Below are 18,877 nucleotides of genomic sequence, written 5' to 3' on the forward strand. Positions count from 1 at the left end.
AAAAGCAAAGAATTTGAACCAAGTTGCAAAAGCTAAATACTAATATTATAATGAATTATGTTCTAGTACTGGGACTCAAACCTAACTTGAAATCAGTTGTTCTCTGATAGGCTGGTGGAAGTACTAGAAGTTACATGATAGCCAGAGACACACAAAGAAAAAAAACCTGATGCTTGTCAAATAGTTGTGAAAGTTCCAACCCTTGTGATAAGGTTATCATGTCAAATGCATTCATTATCAAAGGATCTCCCTCGCTAATTTGTGACTGTTCAAAAACATATCGGTCTTGTAAAATAGTACAAATTGTAAAGTCTATTCATATAAGCAAATGAGACGCTTGTTAAGTGCGGATAACTAGTGCAAGATTTTAATAGCTCAGAATGAGAATCAAGGACCACAAGAAACTAAATCTTGTAATAGTTGTCTCTAATATGTTATATACTAACCTTTTGTCATGCAATCATGCATGCCAACTACCATGACACATTTTATAAGAATAAATGTTTTTCTTACAAGTTATATCCAAACTTTTTATCTAATTTGAGTTGTTGATTTTCCTTTAAACTCTTAAATCATTATACAATTGGCACAGAAAGTAGCCAAAGTATTTTGATAACTATCCTAATTCTTTATGAAGTGAAAAAGTAGTTTTTGAAAAACATATTTATTCCTCAATTCCTACTTTCTATATAAATTCCTTATTCTTACTCAAATAATAGTAGTGTTATAGTATAGTAGCTAGTTAATTTGTTGTGTCCTACTTTAATTCCATTATTAAAAGAAAAAACAAAATTTGGTGCTTTACTTGCACTTAATATCATATTATTATCATTATTATATTAAAAGTTTTATTGATCTTTTGTATGACATTGTAGTTAGGGGTGTAAGCGGGTCAAAAAAATCCAATTAAACCGACAATCCAAACCAAACCAACCCGAAATTAAACCGATTATTATTGGTTTGGTTTAAAAACCGAACCAAACCAATAAAAACCGATGTGGTTTGGTTCGGTTCTCGGATTTAGTTTTTAGGAACCGCCAATCCGATGAACCGAACCAATGGAAATAATGACGCTTTAAATATTTTATTCTACCCATCATTATGTTAGACGCTGGCCTAAGGATCTAGAGGGGGGGTGAATAGATCTCTCTAAGTTTTTAAGGATTTTTTTTACTGACTCGAGCGAAAGCGGTTCTGAATCGACTTGCGTCTATTCTGGACCGCTATTGCAAAGATCGTACGTGTTTCAAAACCAAAGAATAAGTGGAATTGATGGTGAAGTAATATGATAGCTAACCAATACGTTTAACAACTGAAATCCAATTAACTTCTAGATTGACAACTTTGATTTGCAATGCAGTAAGATTGGATTAAGCAAAAGCACAAACACTTGGTGATACGTTCAAATTGATAGTGATTCAAGTTGTAGTGAATTGTGATGTTTGTGCAGAACTTTAATTCACAATTTTAACACTCGAATCGTTGATCAATTTTGCACTTATAACCAATTATGAACAGAAAGTAAAAGAGAAAGTAAAAGCAACAAGAACACGATATTTGTTTAGGCAGTTCGTCGATCGTCCTCGCTACGACTACGTCTGCCCCCAATTCCAAATTGAAATTGGGTAATCTTTCATTAATGTTGAAAGTAGTATATACAAAGAAGATAACAAAGCGATAAACGATAAACCAATTATGTCGATCCTTTGAATCTTCTTCCCCCTTAATCTTGAGCAAGATCAAGGTTATCCAAGAGCTTCACTTCGATTCCCTTCTGCAGTGTCTTGATTCCTTGAACTCCCCGTTCCTCAATCGTTACACTCAGCCGAATCCTCAATGAACGCCTCTTGATAAAAACCCCCAAGAACCACCCGTCGTGGAGGACAAAACCCGCAGATTTTATTCACCAACAAACCCCACGAACCTTCACCCACTAGGAATCTTCAATTCCGTTCCATGGACGTTATCGAACTCATCACTAACCCGCAACGCAAGAATGATTATGTGTAATTGTGTTGGAGATGATGAAGAACGAAGATGAGAAGCGTTTGTGTATCTTTCAGTCGTTGGTGTTCATTGAATAATTACCCTTGCACAATATATATGATTGCATAACAGTTAGAACCAAGAAAAACTGATTTTTGAACTTTCTTGATCAGTTAGGTCGACCACTTGTAGTGCTTAGGTCGACCTAACAGAGCTTGCAGAATTTTTCTCCCAGTTAGGTCGACCTGTTGAAGGAGTAGGTCGACCAGAATCCTTTTCTGATGCATTTTGGGGACTTTTTCACAGATCAGGTCGACCTAGTTGCCATGTAGGTCGACCTAGCAGACTGATGTGAAGATTTCTTCATTTTGAGTCGACCTAAATGGTCTGTGAGTCGACCTAGCAGAGGTATATGGACTTTCCTTCATTTTAGGTCGACCTAGGTTGATAGTAGGTCGACCTAACTGCTGATTTTCTGCATTTTTCATGTCCAGCTTGTGTTGAGTCGACTTATATGCCAAGTGGATCACCTTGTGTTTGCTTTCATGAGTGATCAAATTTCTCCTTGTTATTTGAATGCTCATTTGAGTTTGCCATAAATCAAAAACATCTTTGAGTGTAATCTTGTATTCACAAACTCCCCCTTTTTGATGATGGCAAACCAATACTCAAGAGCTTTGGTAGTAAGTGGCAAGGACTCAAAAGACTCCCCCGTACATCCAGCATCTCTCTCAACAAAGCTGACTCCCCCGTACATCCAGCATCTCTCTCAACAAAGCTCCCCCGTACACTCAGCAGCTATCTCCCCCTTTGTCAACATCAAAAAGAGAAAACAGGAGAAGAGTAACAAGAGAACCATAGATAATAATGCTAGCATGTATAGTATAGTAGGTAAAAGGTAGTTAATGGTAGAATGAGACACATATGTGAGCAGGAGCAGTTTTTATGCATGAGGTCACTATAAGCATGTTAATTGATAGCATATTATAGTATCAATAATATTTTTGGAAGTGAACAACAATTACGTTACCGCTTTTTCAATATGACGCCTGGCTTGATGATGAACCACCTTTATGCTAAAAAGGATGTTAGCAAGACAAATAGATATATACATAAGGTAAAGAAATAATATTAAGAGAAAACAAACGTAATTAACCCAGATTAGAGATATCGAGTATCCCTAATTCCCTACGAATGTTGAAATATTGCTCCGTTGCTAGCGGTTTGGTGAAGATGTCAGCTAGTTGCTTCTTGCTTTCTACATGTTCAAAAGTAACATCTCCTTTCTCTACATGATCTCGTAGAAAGTGATGCCTTATTTCAATGTGTTTGGTACGTGAGTGTAAGACAGGATTTTTACTCAAGTTTATGGCGCTTGTGTTGTCGCACATGATAGGTATGTGATCAAGCTTAATACCAAAGTCAAGAAGTTGTTGCTTGAGCCATAATATTTGTGCACAGCAGCTTCCAGCAGCTACATATTCTGCCTCAGCAGTGGATAATGCAACCGATACTTGTTTCTTACTGTGCCAACTTATTAATGAGTTTGAGAATAGATGACACGTTCCACTAGTGCTTTTTCTATCGGATTTGCAGCCAGCAAAATCTGAATCGGAGAATCCTACCAAATGACACTCATTTCCTTTTGGATACCATAGGCCATATGTAGTAGTTCCACGTAAGTATCGCAGAATTCTTTTGACAGCTTTCAAGTGAGATTCTTTTGGACAAGATTGATATCTTGCACACATACACACACTAAACATTATGTCTGGTCTTGAGGCAGTAAGATACAATAGTGAACCTATCATACCTCGGTATAATTTCACGTCAACCTCTTTACCTTTCTCATCTTTGTCTAGATTTGTATTTGTTGCCATAGGTGTGTCAATTTCCTTTGCTTCACTCATTCCAAATCTTTTGAGCAGCTCCGTACAATATTTAGTTTGATTCACAAACGTTCCATGACTGAGTTGCTTGATTTGTAGGCCAAGGAAGAAATTTAGCTCACCCATGAGACTCATCTCAAATTCACTCTGCATAAGCTTAGAAAAGTCTTTGACAAGTTTTGCATTAGTGGATCCAAATATAATATCATCTACATAAATTTGGACTAAGAGAATATCCTTATCTTTTCTTTTAATAAAGAGAGTAGTATCAACTTTACCTCTAGAGTACCCTTGACTAAGGAGAAATTTGCTCAAACGTTCATACCAAGCCCGAGGGGCTTGTTTAAGACCGTATAGAGCACGTTTCAGCTTATAAACATGAGTCGGATACATGTAATTCTCAAAGCCGGGTGGCTGAGCAACATAGACTTCTTCATTTATATAGCCATTTAGAAAGGCACTCTTAACATCCATTTGGAATAGTTTGAAGTCTTTAGGACAAGCATAAGCAAGTAAGAGGCGAATAGCTTCGAGACGTGCTACAGGAGCATATGTCTCTTCATAATCAATACCTTCCTCTTGATTGTAACCTTGGGCAACTAATCTAGCTTTGTTTCTAGTAATAACGCCGTTTTCATCAAGTTTGTTACGAAAAACCCATCTAGTGCCTATTACTTGATGATCTCCCGGATGAGGGACTAAGTCCCAAACATCATTCCGTTTAAATTGGTTTAATTCTTCTTGCATGGCCATTAGCCAATGCTCATCAAGTAATGCATCCTTAGCGTTTTTCGGCTCAACTTGTGAAACAAAAGCAAAATGATGGCAGAAGTTACTTATCTTTGAGCGTGTTGTAACGCCCCTTGAGATGTCTCCTATTATATTATCAATTGGATGGTCTTTCACGTTTGTCCAGGCCTTTGGAAGCTCTTCATTGTTTGAGATGCTTTCTTTTTCATTTTCATTGTGAGACTCATCTTTCTCTCTCTCAGCATCTTTCTTTACAACACTTTCATCTTCATCTTCCTTATCCTTGACAATGTCTTCAGTGGATGGACCTGCATCATTAAATGAAAGACCTTTCTCGACATATTTTGCATAAGATTCATCAAAAGAAACGTGTACTGACTCTTCTACTATAAGTAATCTCTTATTATATATTCGATATGCTTTGCTAGATTGTGAGTAACCAAGGAATATGCCCTCATCAGCTTTAGCGTCGAATTTGCCAAGATTATCCTTACCATTGTTCAAAACAAAACACTTGCAACCGAATACATGGAGATGAGATACATTTGGTTTTCTACCCTTTAGTAATTCATAGGGAGTTTTGTTCAGTATAGGACGTATTGTTATCCTATTCAAAACATAACATGCTGTACTAATCGCGTCAGCCCAGAAATACTTTGGTAGATTACCCTCATTCAGCATTGTTCTTGCCAGCTCCTCTAGAACACGATTTTTACGTTCAACTACTCCGTTTTGTTGAGGTGTTCTAGGAGCTGAAAAGTTATGCTCAATTCCATGTTTATCACAGTATTTTTCAAAAGAAATGTTTTCAAATTCTCCACCGTGATCACTTCGAATTGCAACTATTTTGTTGTTCATTTTGTTTTGACATAATCTAGCAAATTGAGTAAAGGCTGAAAAAGTTTGATCCTTACTAGGTAAAAAGATTGTCCAACAAAATCTCGAGTAATCATCGACAATGACAAAACCATAGGTGTTTCCACCTATGCTTTTAGTCCTTGAAGGGCCAAAGAGATCCATGTGAAGTAGTTCAAGAGGGCGTGATGTTGAAACCACGTTCTTTGATTTAAAAGAGGTTTTTGTTTGCTTTCCCTTTTGACAAGCATCACATAGATGATCTTTTGAAAACTTCATTTTGGGTAAGCCGATTACTAAATCTTTTGAGACAACTTTATTTAGTAAGTCAAAATTTATGTGGGCGAGACGTCTATGCCAAAGCCATGAGTCATCGCCTAGAGCAACTAGACATTTGGTACTAGACTTAGATACCTCATCCAAGTTTAGCATGTAGATGTTGTTTACTCTTAAGCCCTTAAACATAATGTCTCTTTTCTTAGTATGTTCTATTGTGCATCCAGAATTTGTAAACATTACTTTAAAATCTTTGTCGCACAATTGACTTATACTTAAAAGATTATGTTTAAGACCTTCTACTAGCAGCACATCAGTTATAGTAGTGGTAGAAGGGTTACCTACACTTCCTTTACCAAGTATAGCTCCCCGATTGTTATCTCCATAGGTGACATACCCCTTTTTCTTTGCTTGAAACTCAACGAAAAGAGATAGGTCTCCAGTCATGTGTCTTGAACATCCGCTATCAAGGAACCACAACCTTTCGGCAATGTCAAGACACTTTTCCTGCAAGATTAATTTAAAGAGGGAGGTCCCCAATTTTCATTGGGTCCTTGGTAGTGAGTACACAATTTGTTGCACTTAGGCAACCATTGAAATACTCCTTTAGGAACTAAAATTCTCCTAAATTTGCATTTTTCAATGGTATGTCCCTTTTTGCAACAATAATGACAGGTAATATGATGAGAATATGGAGTTTTGCTAGTTGATACTTTTGGTACAAAAGTGTATTTACTATATAAAGGAGTATACGATCTTTTGAACTTGTTTGGATCAACCGCAAAAGTCACTTTTGGTTGTAGAGCCTTGTCTAACTTGGCTTTTAGATCTCTTACTTCTTTTTGCCAAATGTGACATGTCTCACAACCAAACCATGATGTAGGATCTAATTCAACTTTGTCCTTTTGAATGTCTAGCATAGATTGTTTTAAAGCTTCCATATCCCTTTCGGTTTTCTCAACTTTTGATTCAAGATATGAAAATATTTTCTTATTTGAGGCCAAAAGTTTGAAGGCTTTAATTGCATCTCTATGTAATTCTTCAAAAGCAAGTTTTAGTTGAGAATGAGATACCTTATCTACAAGTTCAGGTTTGAGATGACTTACAGCTTTCTTTTTCTTGTTTTGATGAGCCATGAGACATAGGTTTGCTGATTCTTCTTCATCGCTTGACGAGCTTTCACTAGATGAATCACTTTCCCATGCTATGTAAGCTCTTTTAGATTTGTTATGACCTTTGCTTTGGTTCTTCTCCTTTTCTTTCTTAAGGTATGGACAATCCGGTTTGTAGTGACCGGCTTTCCCACAATTGAAGCAAAGGCCTTTGATCTTTCCTTTGTTGTCGTCATCTTGTTTGAACATGTTTGATTGCTTTCTATAGTTGATCAATCCTTTGTCGGAATGTTTTGCTCCATTTTTCTTTAGATATTTGTTGTATCTTCGCACAAACAGTCCCATTTCCTCATCATCGGAGTCTTCGTCATCACTTGTGTCACTATCCTTTGGCTCTCGTTTTGAGGTCTTGGAGCTCGAAGCTTTTAGAGCTATTGACTTCTTCTCTACCTCTTTCTCCATGTTCTTTTCTTTCTTTGTCCTCTTCTCATGCATGTCAAGGCATTTAAGATGCTGTTCATGTTCCTCTAGTTTACCAAAAAGAGTGGTAATGTCTAAAGTGTTGAGATCATTTGCTTCCTTAATTGCTGTAACTTTGGGCTGCCATTCCCTGTTCAAACACCTTAAGATTTTGTTAGTAGCAACTGCATTGGAAACAGGTCTATCAAGAGAATTTAATCGATTTTTCAGGTGAACGAATCTTTTCTGCATGCTTTCGATGGTTTCACCATCTTCCATGTGGAAAAGTTCGAACTCTTGAGTTAACGTATTGATCCTAGCTAGTTTGACATCATCCGTTCCCTCGTGGGCAACTTGCAATGTGTCCCACATAGCTTTAGCTGATCTACAATGGGAAACGCGATAGTATTCATCAACTCCTAGAGCTGAGATTAGAATGTTTCTCGCTTTCCAATCGTATGCATATTTCTTTTCATCTTCAGCATTCCAAGTATCTTCTGGTTTTGGAACAACTGCACCAGCTGCATTTGTCATAGTGATCTGAAATGGACCATTGACAATAGCTGTCCAGATGTTCCTATCAATTGCATTGATATGGACACACATACAATCCTTCCAATAGCCGTAGTTTTCTCCGTTGAAAACTGGAGCTCTATTATGAGCCCCTTTAGGTCCAGAAGCCATCTTTCCAATAAGTGTTTCACGTAGCACGGAATAAACCAGAGCTCTTGATGCCACTTGTTAGACGCTGGCCTAAGGATCTAGAGGGGGGGTGAATAGATCTCTCTAAGTTTTTAAGGATTTTTTTTACTGACTCGAGCGAAAGCGGTTCTGAATCGACTTGCGTCTATTCTGGACCGCTATTGCAAAGATCGTACGTGTTTCAAAACCAAAGAATAAGTGGAATTGATGGTGAAGTAATATGATAGCTAACCAATACGTTTAACAACTGAAATCCAATTAACTTCTAGATTGACAACTTTGATTTGCAATGCAGTAAGATTGGATTAAGCAAAAGCACAAACACTTGGTGATACGTTCAAATTGATAGTGATTCAAGTTGTAGTGAATTGTGATGTTTGTGCAGAACTTTAATTCACAATTTTAACACTCGAATCGTTGATCAATTTTGCACTTATAACCAATTATGAACAGAAAGTAAAAGAGAAAGTAAAAGCAACAAGAACACGATATTTGTTTAGGCAGTTCGTCGATCGTCCTCGCTACGACTACGTCTGCCCCCAATTCCAAATTGAAATTGGGTAATCTTTCATTAATGTTGAAAGTAGTATATACAAAGAAGATAACAAAGCGATAAACGATAAACCAATTATGTCGATCCTTTGAATCTTCTTCCCCCTTAATCTTGAGCAAGATCAAGGTTATCCAAGAGCTTCACTTCGATTCCCTTCTGCAGTGTCTTGATTCCTTGAACTCCCCGTTCCTCAATCGTTACACTCAGCCGAATCCTCAATGAACGCCTCTTGATAAAAACCCCCAAGAACCACCCGTCGTGGAGGACAAAACCCGCAGATTTTATTCACCAACAAACCCCACGAACCTTCACCCACTAGGAATCTTCAATTCCGTTCCATGGACGTTATCGAACTCATCACTAACCCGCAACGCAAGAATGATTATGTGTAATTGTGTTGGAGATGATGAAGAACGAAGATGAGAAGCGTTTGTGTATCTTTCAGTCGTTGGTGTTCATTGAATAATTACCCTTGCACAATATATATGATTGCATAACAGTTAGAACCAAGAAAAACTGATTTTTGAACTTTCTTGATCAGTTAGGTCGACCACTTGTAGTGCTTAGGTCGACCTAACAGAGCTTGCAGAATTTTTCTCCCAGTTAGGTCGACCTGTTGAAGGAGTAGGTCGACCAGAATCCTTTTCTGATGCATTTTGGGGACTTTTTCACAGATCAGGTCGACCTAGTTGCCATGTAGGTCGACCTAGCAGACTGATGTGAAGATTTCTTCATTTTGAGTCGACCTAAATGGTCTGTGAGTCGACCTAGCAGAGGTATATGGACTTTCCTTCATTTTAGGTCGACCTAGGTTGATAGTAGGTCGACCTAACTGCTGATTTTCTGCATTTTTCATGTCCAGCTTGTGTTGAGTCGACTTATATGCCAAGTGGATCACCTTGTGTTTGCTTTCATGAGTGATCAAATTTCTCCTTGTTATTTGAATGCTCATTTGAGTTTGCCATAAATCAAAAACATCTTTGAGTGTAATCTTGTATTCACACATTAAACTCAATTTTTTTATCGGTCCAACTATTATCCATCTTTGTTTACACTTCCTTCCTTTAAGCAAAACACGCATCTAGAATCAAACTCTAAAGCATAGACAATAGAAACCATAAGTCACAAAAGTTATGCTGTCACAGAACTGCTGCTCTTATTGCCCACAACTATTGTTCCTTTCACTACTGTCATTATGATATGTTATGGTCGTCTTCTTCGTATTCAAGTTCTCTTTGTTAATTTTCATATATTTTTGTACCTTTTTTTTCTTCTTTTTCTTCATCAAAACTCATTTAGATCTTGTTACAAAATAGTTTTGATGTGTGTTTGAGGTGTGAAACATGTTAATGAATGTGTGTTTTGTTATATTCTATATGTTAAGCTTTGAAATCCCTTTCCAACTTTCTGATACTAAGTGTTAACTTTTATATTTGATAGGAAACTTGCAAAGGAAATGATGTCACTATTTCGTATGGAATAAGAGCAACTTGTAATTTGTTTGAACAAATATAGCATGAAACATATTATTTTAAAAAATAATAGTATAAAATACACCAAAAATACGATAATGGAGAATATACAGATGAATATAATGTTTAAAAAAATAATAGTATAAAATACACCAAAAAACACGATAATGGAGAATATACGGATGAATATAATATTTTAAAAAATAAATATTGTAAACCGATCAACCAAACCAAACCAAACCGAACCAAACCGGTTAGTTTGGTTCGGTTCCATTTTTGAAAAATGTTGAAAACCGAACCAAACCAAACCGATGGAAATATCATTGGTTCGGACCTTTTTTCAACCAAAAACCGGTCCAAACCGATCCGATTACACCCCTAATTGTAGTATGGTGCGATTTGGTGGTGCTACCTAAAAAGTGCTGCTTTTGAAAGTGAATTCAGTCAATGAAAAACTTTCAACATTTCAAACGCATTGATTTTCTTAGTTTATCACTTGTGTTACATCAACATAAACTAACTGCATCTTTTTAAAATCAGAATTTCTGCAATAAATTTGTTGTATATTAGCTACGATTTTAGCTACCGATTAGCTACGAAATTTTATGAGTTCAAGTATCATGTTGACCTTAGCCACATGGCATGAGACGTCAGTACTGGCCACACTGAAATTTCCATATGGTGTGCCACATCAGTTTCTGTTAACAGACATTGACAGAAGAGACCAAAAGTATGGATGGAAAACTTTAGACGCACAATTCTTTAAAATAAATTTATTGAGGAAGTAAAAACATATTTAATCTATATATATATATATATATATATATATATATATATATATATAGGGGACGACTCAAGTGGGAACACTTGGTTATTATGAGAAATGAGAACAATGAATCACGACCATTAAATTTTGATTTTGTTGATTTTAATGGACTAGATTGGTTTCTCTTTCTATGATCCTTAATATTTATTTTAAATCAACCTAGAAAGAGAAACCAATCCAGTCTATTAAAATCAACAAAATCAAAATTTAATGGTCGTGATTCATTGTTCTCATTTCTCATAATAACCAAGTGTTCTCACTTGAGTCGTCCCCATATATATATATATATATATATATATATATACATATATATATTATACAAATGATAGGTTAAGTATAAGTCCAAAAGAAAATAAATATTTTTAGAAATTTAAATATTACTTTTGGTGAACTATAATATATCTCAAAATTTCATATAAAATTTGTGTTCTCTAGTTATTTATTTAAAAGTAGAGTCATGCTAACAAATGTCTTCGGAATACTCTTTAAGAATATTAAATAGAGAAAATATTTTTTAAAAAATCAACTATTTTAATTTTCAATGCACTGAATACACCCACATCCAAAAAGACTTACGCAGGGTGGTTCAACTTATCTTAAAAGTAAAGTGAAAATTCATTTTAATTTTTAAAAAATGTTGTGAGATTCAATTTAGTTCTCAGACAAAAATAAACAAAGAGCCTTATGTCATTATCATTAGGAATAAGTGCATTAAATGTCTTATTGTACAATATAACGTTTTACAAGAGTATTTGACGTGTGTCCTTATGCTAGTGAGGAATGATCTTCCTTTTTCTTAGGGTACCCAAGCACTTTGAACACTCTTTGATGAAATCTCGATTGTTGATGGTGCATTTTGCATTTTCCAACGTAGTGGATCATACGGTCCATTGTGGCTGGAGTGGGTGCACATAAAAGGGTTTTGAAACATTGTTTTTCTCTTTATATCATTAGTGAACTGAAAAAGTTTTTTTTCCTTTTATCGCCGACTTCGCCCTTTCTTGTGAGCATTTCTTCCCCAATTTTCATATTAGGTTCGTTAGTGATATCTACTTTGGTGGTATCAGAAGTACATAAGAAATCAACATTGTTCTTTGTGGCATAGTCTATATTTTTCTTCTTATTTTCACTTCCTTATCTGTTAGAGTTTCTAAAAATTAGGTCTCTGGTATTTTTGATGTTGCATTTGTGTTGTAGATGTTGGACATGTGACTTCACACACAATAGGGAGGAGAATTGTGTGTTTCAGAAAAACTTCATTTTGAAAAAGTTTTAGTTGCTAAATTTTGGGTCGTGCTAAATTTTGTTATTTTTCTGCACCCCTATTCAGTTTTAGTTGCATCTCCTTTCTATAAAACACTTAGAAACTCATTCATTTGGTTAGTAAACATCATTTATTGAGATGAGAAAAATTAAGAGCAATATTTTAAAGGATTAACCAGATTTTTTTGATCATTCAACCTTAAAATAGTGTACTACCTTAAATATCAAAAGGCTATGATAAAAATTTCCCTTAAAGAGAACATCAATCATATTATGGTGTGTCATTATTTGTGTATCGCTGGATGCGAGAGTTTGTATAAACAACGAGATGGACAAGTCCATCATAAACATACCCACTCAACCTGCTACTGGGTTAACTTATCACTAAGGATCGTAAACATTGAGATATTCTTGAAAACCCTTGCTTTGATCATTGTCATTGATATTCACCATTATCATAAATTCTTAGATTAGAGACTTACTGTATACTCAAAGAGTGTACCTCTTGTTTTATACAACTCCATTAATTATCATTCAATCCTTAGGGCTACAAAGCATACCTACAAAACATTGAGGTTTCACCTTTCGTAACTAAATTTTCTTGGGTTTAGGTGCATTATGAAGGTAGAGAAAAATACAAGAAATGAAGGGGGGTTGAATTGAGTTTTCTAAAAAAACTTTATTTCTTTTAATGAAGTGTTTAAAAAGTAACGTAGACATTCCAAGAGAAATAATTATTCAGATTTAGAAAGAAGTCTTCAGAGTCGAAAGCAGCAGCCTATCTGAACGACACATTTTGATTTCTGAACTGGAAGCAAGAAACGTATCTAAACTGAAATCTGATCTTGAGTAGTCTCTTAGCTTCCGAATATTTGTAAATCCTTTTTCTGATGATTCATTGAACATTCTTCAAAACTGGTGATGTCACTTCAGAATTGAGATGAATAGTTCTTCTAATGTGTGATGACACTGATTCTGATGATTATCTGGACAACAATGCTAATCAACCAAAATAGTGAATATGCACACTTAAGAAACTATTAGAGTACAAAATTGTTTCATACAAATATATGTATTGTCATCATCAAAACTTAAAGATTGAATGCAGAACCAAATCTTGTTCTAACACATTAGTTTTTCTAGAAGATTTAATGTTATCTCCTTTAGATTTTTTCAATTTGTCAAAACAGAAAGAATCTAAATGACTAAATCTTCTACATTGTGTGCATTTATAAAATGGACAATTATTTTTCTTATAATCTTCACCTCTACTATGTTTTCTATCCTATTTGAATCTTAGTCCATTCTTATTTTAGGAGGGTCTTTGACTTGATAAGTTGAGATTTTCCTTCCATTGGGTAAACTTGCCTAGAGTTTTATGTAAATCAATTACTTTCTTTTTTAGAGAAACACAAGTCTCACAAGTTTCTCTTAGTTTCTAATTTTTTCTATTTATAACTTAAATGATTTATTGCTTTCTCCAAGAGATCCTAAATATTCCTAAAGGTCTAAATTGTATTTTCTAAGTTTATCATTTTCTTCAACTAACTTAACGCTAATTTTAAACAATTTCTTGTAAGATAGTTTAGTTACCTCAAAATCATCTTCCTCATATGATTCCTTTGATCAAACTTCATCTTCTTTGTTGGAAGAAGATTCTTCTGTGTTTCTCTCCGAGGTTGATGTTTCTTCTTCCTTTTTTCTTTCCAAGATTCCACTAGAAGATACTTTTTCTTCATAGTTTCTTACACGCGAGGTTCCTTCGTTTGGTGTTAAATCTTTTGAAGATCGTTTGATTATTGAGTATGTTCTTTCGAAGGAAACTATAGGAGTTGTTTGATAGGAATTTGACGAAGTTGATGATTCTTTAGTTTTTTGAGCTTGCCCCTTCATGTTTAAATAATTGAACTAGTTCGTTCAATTTCTCTATGATTTCAATTTTTCTTGATTTTTCCTGAAATTCAAGAAGTCTCCCAACTCTCAATTTAAGGATTGGAGCAAACTTCCAATTCTGAACTCTTAGATATTCGTCAGCAAAAAATATTCCAATATAATTTATAATATTTCTAAATTTGGGCAAACATTTAAAGTGGCGTCTTCATCTTCTTTTTCTATTATGTTCATCTTATTTTGCTCGATACTTGAAGAAACTTCATATATCATTTCAAGAGTCTCTCACATTTTTTTGACGATGTTACTTGAGTAAAGAACGATTCACATTACCTCTTTCTTAAAAAGAAAGGAAACGAAGATTTTTTTTAATGAAATTATAATAAAACAAAATCAAATTATAAATTTTACTAATTAAAGGATAAATTTGATCAATTATAAAAGAACAAGTATTAAGCCCTTCGAGTTAGGTAATACACAACAATAAAAAAAAAATCTCAAATTTATACTTTATGACTTTTTGAATATCCTAGTGATTTTGAATTCAAATTATTATTTTGGCTAAGAGTTTAGATAACTTTATAAATTAAGATCCCTTAAATAAATAATATTTAGCTTTTCAAAAGATAGAATTTTATATTTGAATTTAAATTAAAAATAAACAAAAAGTGATATTTTTATCTTTTAATATTAACCGCACATAGGTTGATTTTTGTCTATAGAAAAATTGATTCTTGCAATAAAATATAATTGTCTCATCCAACTTGTTATTAATCATATTTTTTTATAGAACATATTAATCAATTTCTATCAATAGAAAAATTACTTAAATCAATTTTTGAATCTCAATTTATATTTGTATAAAATATAGTATAATTATATTATATATTATATAAATTTCAAATATTAACTAATACAAATTACTTAAAATGATTGCAAAATAAAAATACTAAAAATGGCGTATCACATTTAACTTTGACTAATATTCATCAACAGATATGCCAGATACAAAACATCAATTTTTCTTTCTCAATAGAAATTTCTCTATATACAAAAGTGAATAGTTAAACTCATACACCCTCCGGTCACATTTATAAGCAAAAAAAATGGTTTTCACGATTATTAAGAAATTCAATTAAGTGTAGTTAACTTTTTAGATTTCGGAGAAAACATTGATTAAATTTACTATAATATCCTCTTTATTAAATTTAATGAAGTATTGGAAAATGAAATATAGGGGTATCTTAGGAATTACAGCATTAAATGATTTAGTAATAATTGATTTTTGCTTATAATAGTGACCAAGAATTAGATCATTTTTTTTGCTTATAATAGTGACCGGAGGGTGTATGGAATTTGTTAATCACCAAAGTGGTCAAATTCATACAAGTTTACAATTAAATATTGATTATGAACTTCAATTTATTATTTGGTTTTAAAGTGAAAGGTGTACCGTTTAATTTGGAAATATTTGGGTTAGAAATTTGTTAATCACCAAAGTGGTCAAATTAATTAAAGTTTATGATTCCAAATTATGCAATTGAACTTGATTCCGATGTTACAAGAATAACATATTTTGTTCAATAAAATTTATTATAAGACATAAAGATCATCCAAAGATGGATCATGACTTATAATTAATGAAATTAACGTATTTGTTGTCATACTTGATGCTTATATATCCAAATATAGACATGCATGTCGTTTTGAGTATGATTAACTTTTATTGAAATGATGTATTTAAGTTTTACGCAAAGGTGAATTTTGATACATGTTTAAAGATGATTAGTTTGAATCCATGAAATTTAATCAAAGCCTTAATGTATGAGTGTGCTTTAAATCTTCGCGGTTACTAGTATGGTGTTATGGACTTAGTTATAACATTAATAATTGATGAAAAAAATATGCAACCATTACAGAGGACATTACAAAAGATGAAAGGTCCAATAGGTTGTCTTTGAACTTGATTAAAAGGATAATGTCTAGGTACATTTATAAAGTTTCTCAAAAGTTGTGATAAATATGAACAATATACTATGCCTGATGCACCACAACAAAATGGTGTTGAAAAGCATAATGTACTATCATGGACATGATCATGTCAATGTTAAATTATAGTAATGTATTATCATTATGGACATACACATTAAGGACTGCTGCGTATTTTCTTTAATATGATTCCTAGCAAGACAGTTCCTAAAACTTCTTATGAACCGTGGACAAGATGAAAACCAGATATTAAGCAAAAGTAAAGGTGTATAATAATCCTCATGAAAAGGTATAAATTTTATATCCCTAATAATAGTATGAGAATAATCGAGTTTGGTTATGCTTGTTTTATTGAAAATGGCGAGTTCAGTGGGTGTAAGAAATCGCATAAAATGGATATTCATTCATATAAGCCAAGGAAAACTGCAAAGAAAGTTCTTAGGTACTTACAAGGCACCAAAGATTAAACGCTCACATATAGAAGGTCAGATCACCTTGAAGTGGTTGACTATTCGGATTTAAACTTTGTGGAATGTGTGGAGTTAAGAAAATACACATTTGAGTATGTTCCTTCTGACTGGAGGATTAATATCATGGAAGAATGGAAAATAACCTATAATTTCTTCTTTTACTATAGAGGCAGAACTTTGTGGAATATTTTGAGGGCACAATTCAATCATTGTGGTTGCAGAATTCTACCTTAGGGTTTGATATTGTCGATGGTATAGTCAGGCCACTAAGGATTGTGATAATTCTGCATATGTATTCTTCTCTAAGAATGTTAAGTATTAAAATGGTGATAAACACATAAAACCGAAGTACTTATTATTGAAAGAAGAAAAGCATAAACATAAGTGTCATTTGAACATATTGGTAAAGATTTTAATGATGGTGGATCCGTTAACTAAAGGTTTACCGCCCAAGACATTTGTTCGTCGTGTTAAAAGAATGGGCATTATGTAAAAGTCCTTGTAAATATTATAATATATATATATATATATATATATATATATATATATATATATATATATATATATATATATACATGAAAAACTTAATGTTCGTATTGTATGACACTTGTGAATACAATTAAAGTTATCTTTCTGATTAGTTTTGTTATCCATATCATATTGTATACATTATTGTTAATATGTGATGATAAATGTGTTTTTATTAAAAGGACATGAAAGACACATTTAGTAAAGGAAGAAAACAATTTAAAGGAAGAGAGAAGAATATTAAAGTTATCCTTCTTTAGTAAAAGAAGAAGGAAGAGAGAAGAAAACAATTTCATTCCATAATCAAGAGCGGAACAAGAATTACCAGTATGGATCCGGGTACGTGTTTACTGTTCATTATAGAAATTAGAACACCGTAAAAATCATGATATCCAGATCCAAAACATAAAATTTTGCTAACAAAAATTCCTTACCATTTCATACATCAAGCGGAAAGAGATCTCTTACTATCTCATCCAATCTATCTTTATATTCTTATTGATGGTATACCTCAATAATCTTGTTGTCATTTTAATCCCCATCTCATAATCTCTCTTTATATTTAATTTTTTTTCCAAGATACAATTTTTACCTACCTTCAGATGTTATAGTTGGAAAATTACTTTATTTTGAAAAATTGTGACAGACATTATACGTTGTAGGTCGATATTTGTTCATTATGCATTGTAGGTTGATATTTGTCCATTGACAATAAATAAATTGACACACAAAAATCCGTTGCTATTTCCACATTATAGTGCATGACCAACATGCGTGTCCATGATTGGAAACCTCGCTTTTATCTACTAAAATTGACATATAATGATAAATTTTGTCTGTCACTATAAATCAAATATTTGTAATGGTTCTTTGAACTCTTAGATTTGATTATTGTGTGTGTATTGAAATTTTCATTATATTTATAAATTTTTATAAATTTTTAGGTTAAATATATAAAATTCCCCTGTAGTGTTAGCGAGTTTTGTTCTTAGTTTTTAGAAAAGTTTTTTTTGCAATCAGCCCCTTGTAATTTCTAGATTCCCTCAAATGACCCCCCTCACTGCCACATAGCAAAAAAGATTCTCTCTTGCTGCCTACGTGGCAGTCCACGTGGATTATTCATTTTAAATTATTTTTAAATTCCACGTGGAATAAATATTTTTTTTTTTTAAAAAATTATATTTTATTTTTTAAAAAAAATTTTTAATAATTTTATTACTGTTTTTATTATGAACACCCCCTATAATATTAGCGAATTTTTATTTACCCCCTCATAATAAAAGCAGTAACAAAATTATTAAAAAAAATTAATTTTTTTTAAAAAAATTATAAAAAAATTAAAAAATAAATATTTATTCCACGTGAAATTATAAAATAATAAAAAAAATTCACGTGGACTGCCACGTAGGCAGCAAGAGAGAATCTTTGCTGCAATGTGGCAGTCAAGGGGGTCCCTTGAGGGAATTTAGAAATTACAAGGGGTGTATTGCAAAAACAATTTTACTAGGGGCTAAAAACAAAACTCGCTAACATTACAGGGGGATTTATATATTTAACCCTAAATTTTTCTTTTACATTTTGCAATTATAATATGTATATTTTGAAATATATAACAATGTATGTTATTTATTTATTTTTAGAAATTAGACCAACGATCATGTGGTCCGGTCAATAATCCACCGATCTTATTAGCAATTCAATGAGTAAATGACTTGATTTAGTTAATCACCAATCTAGATTTTGAAACACAGAAAGATGAGTAATTTGTTTTATATTCCCTCCATTCCATAATGAGTGACCCATTTAAAATAAAATGATGTCCCAAAATGAATGACCCATTTTATTTCCCAATTCTAC

Source organism: Vicia villosa, linkage group LG5 (assembly GCF_029867415.1).
Source record: "Vicia villosa cultivar HV-30 ecotype Madison, WI linkage group LG5, Vvil1.0, whole genome shotgun sequence".
NCBI classification, from domain to species: Eukaryota; Viridiplantae; Streptophyta; class Magnoliopsida; order Fabales; family Fabaceae; genus Vicia; species Vicia villosa.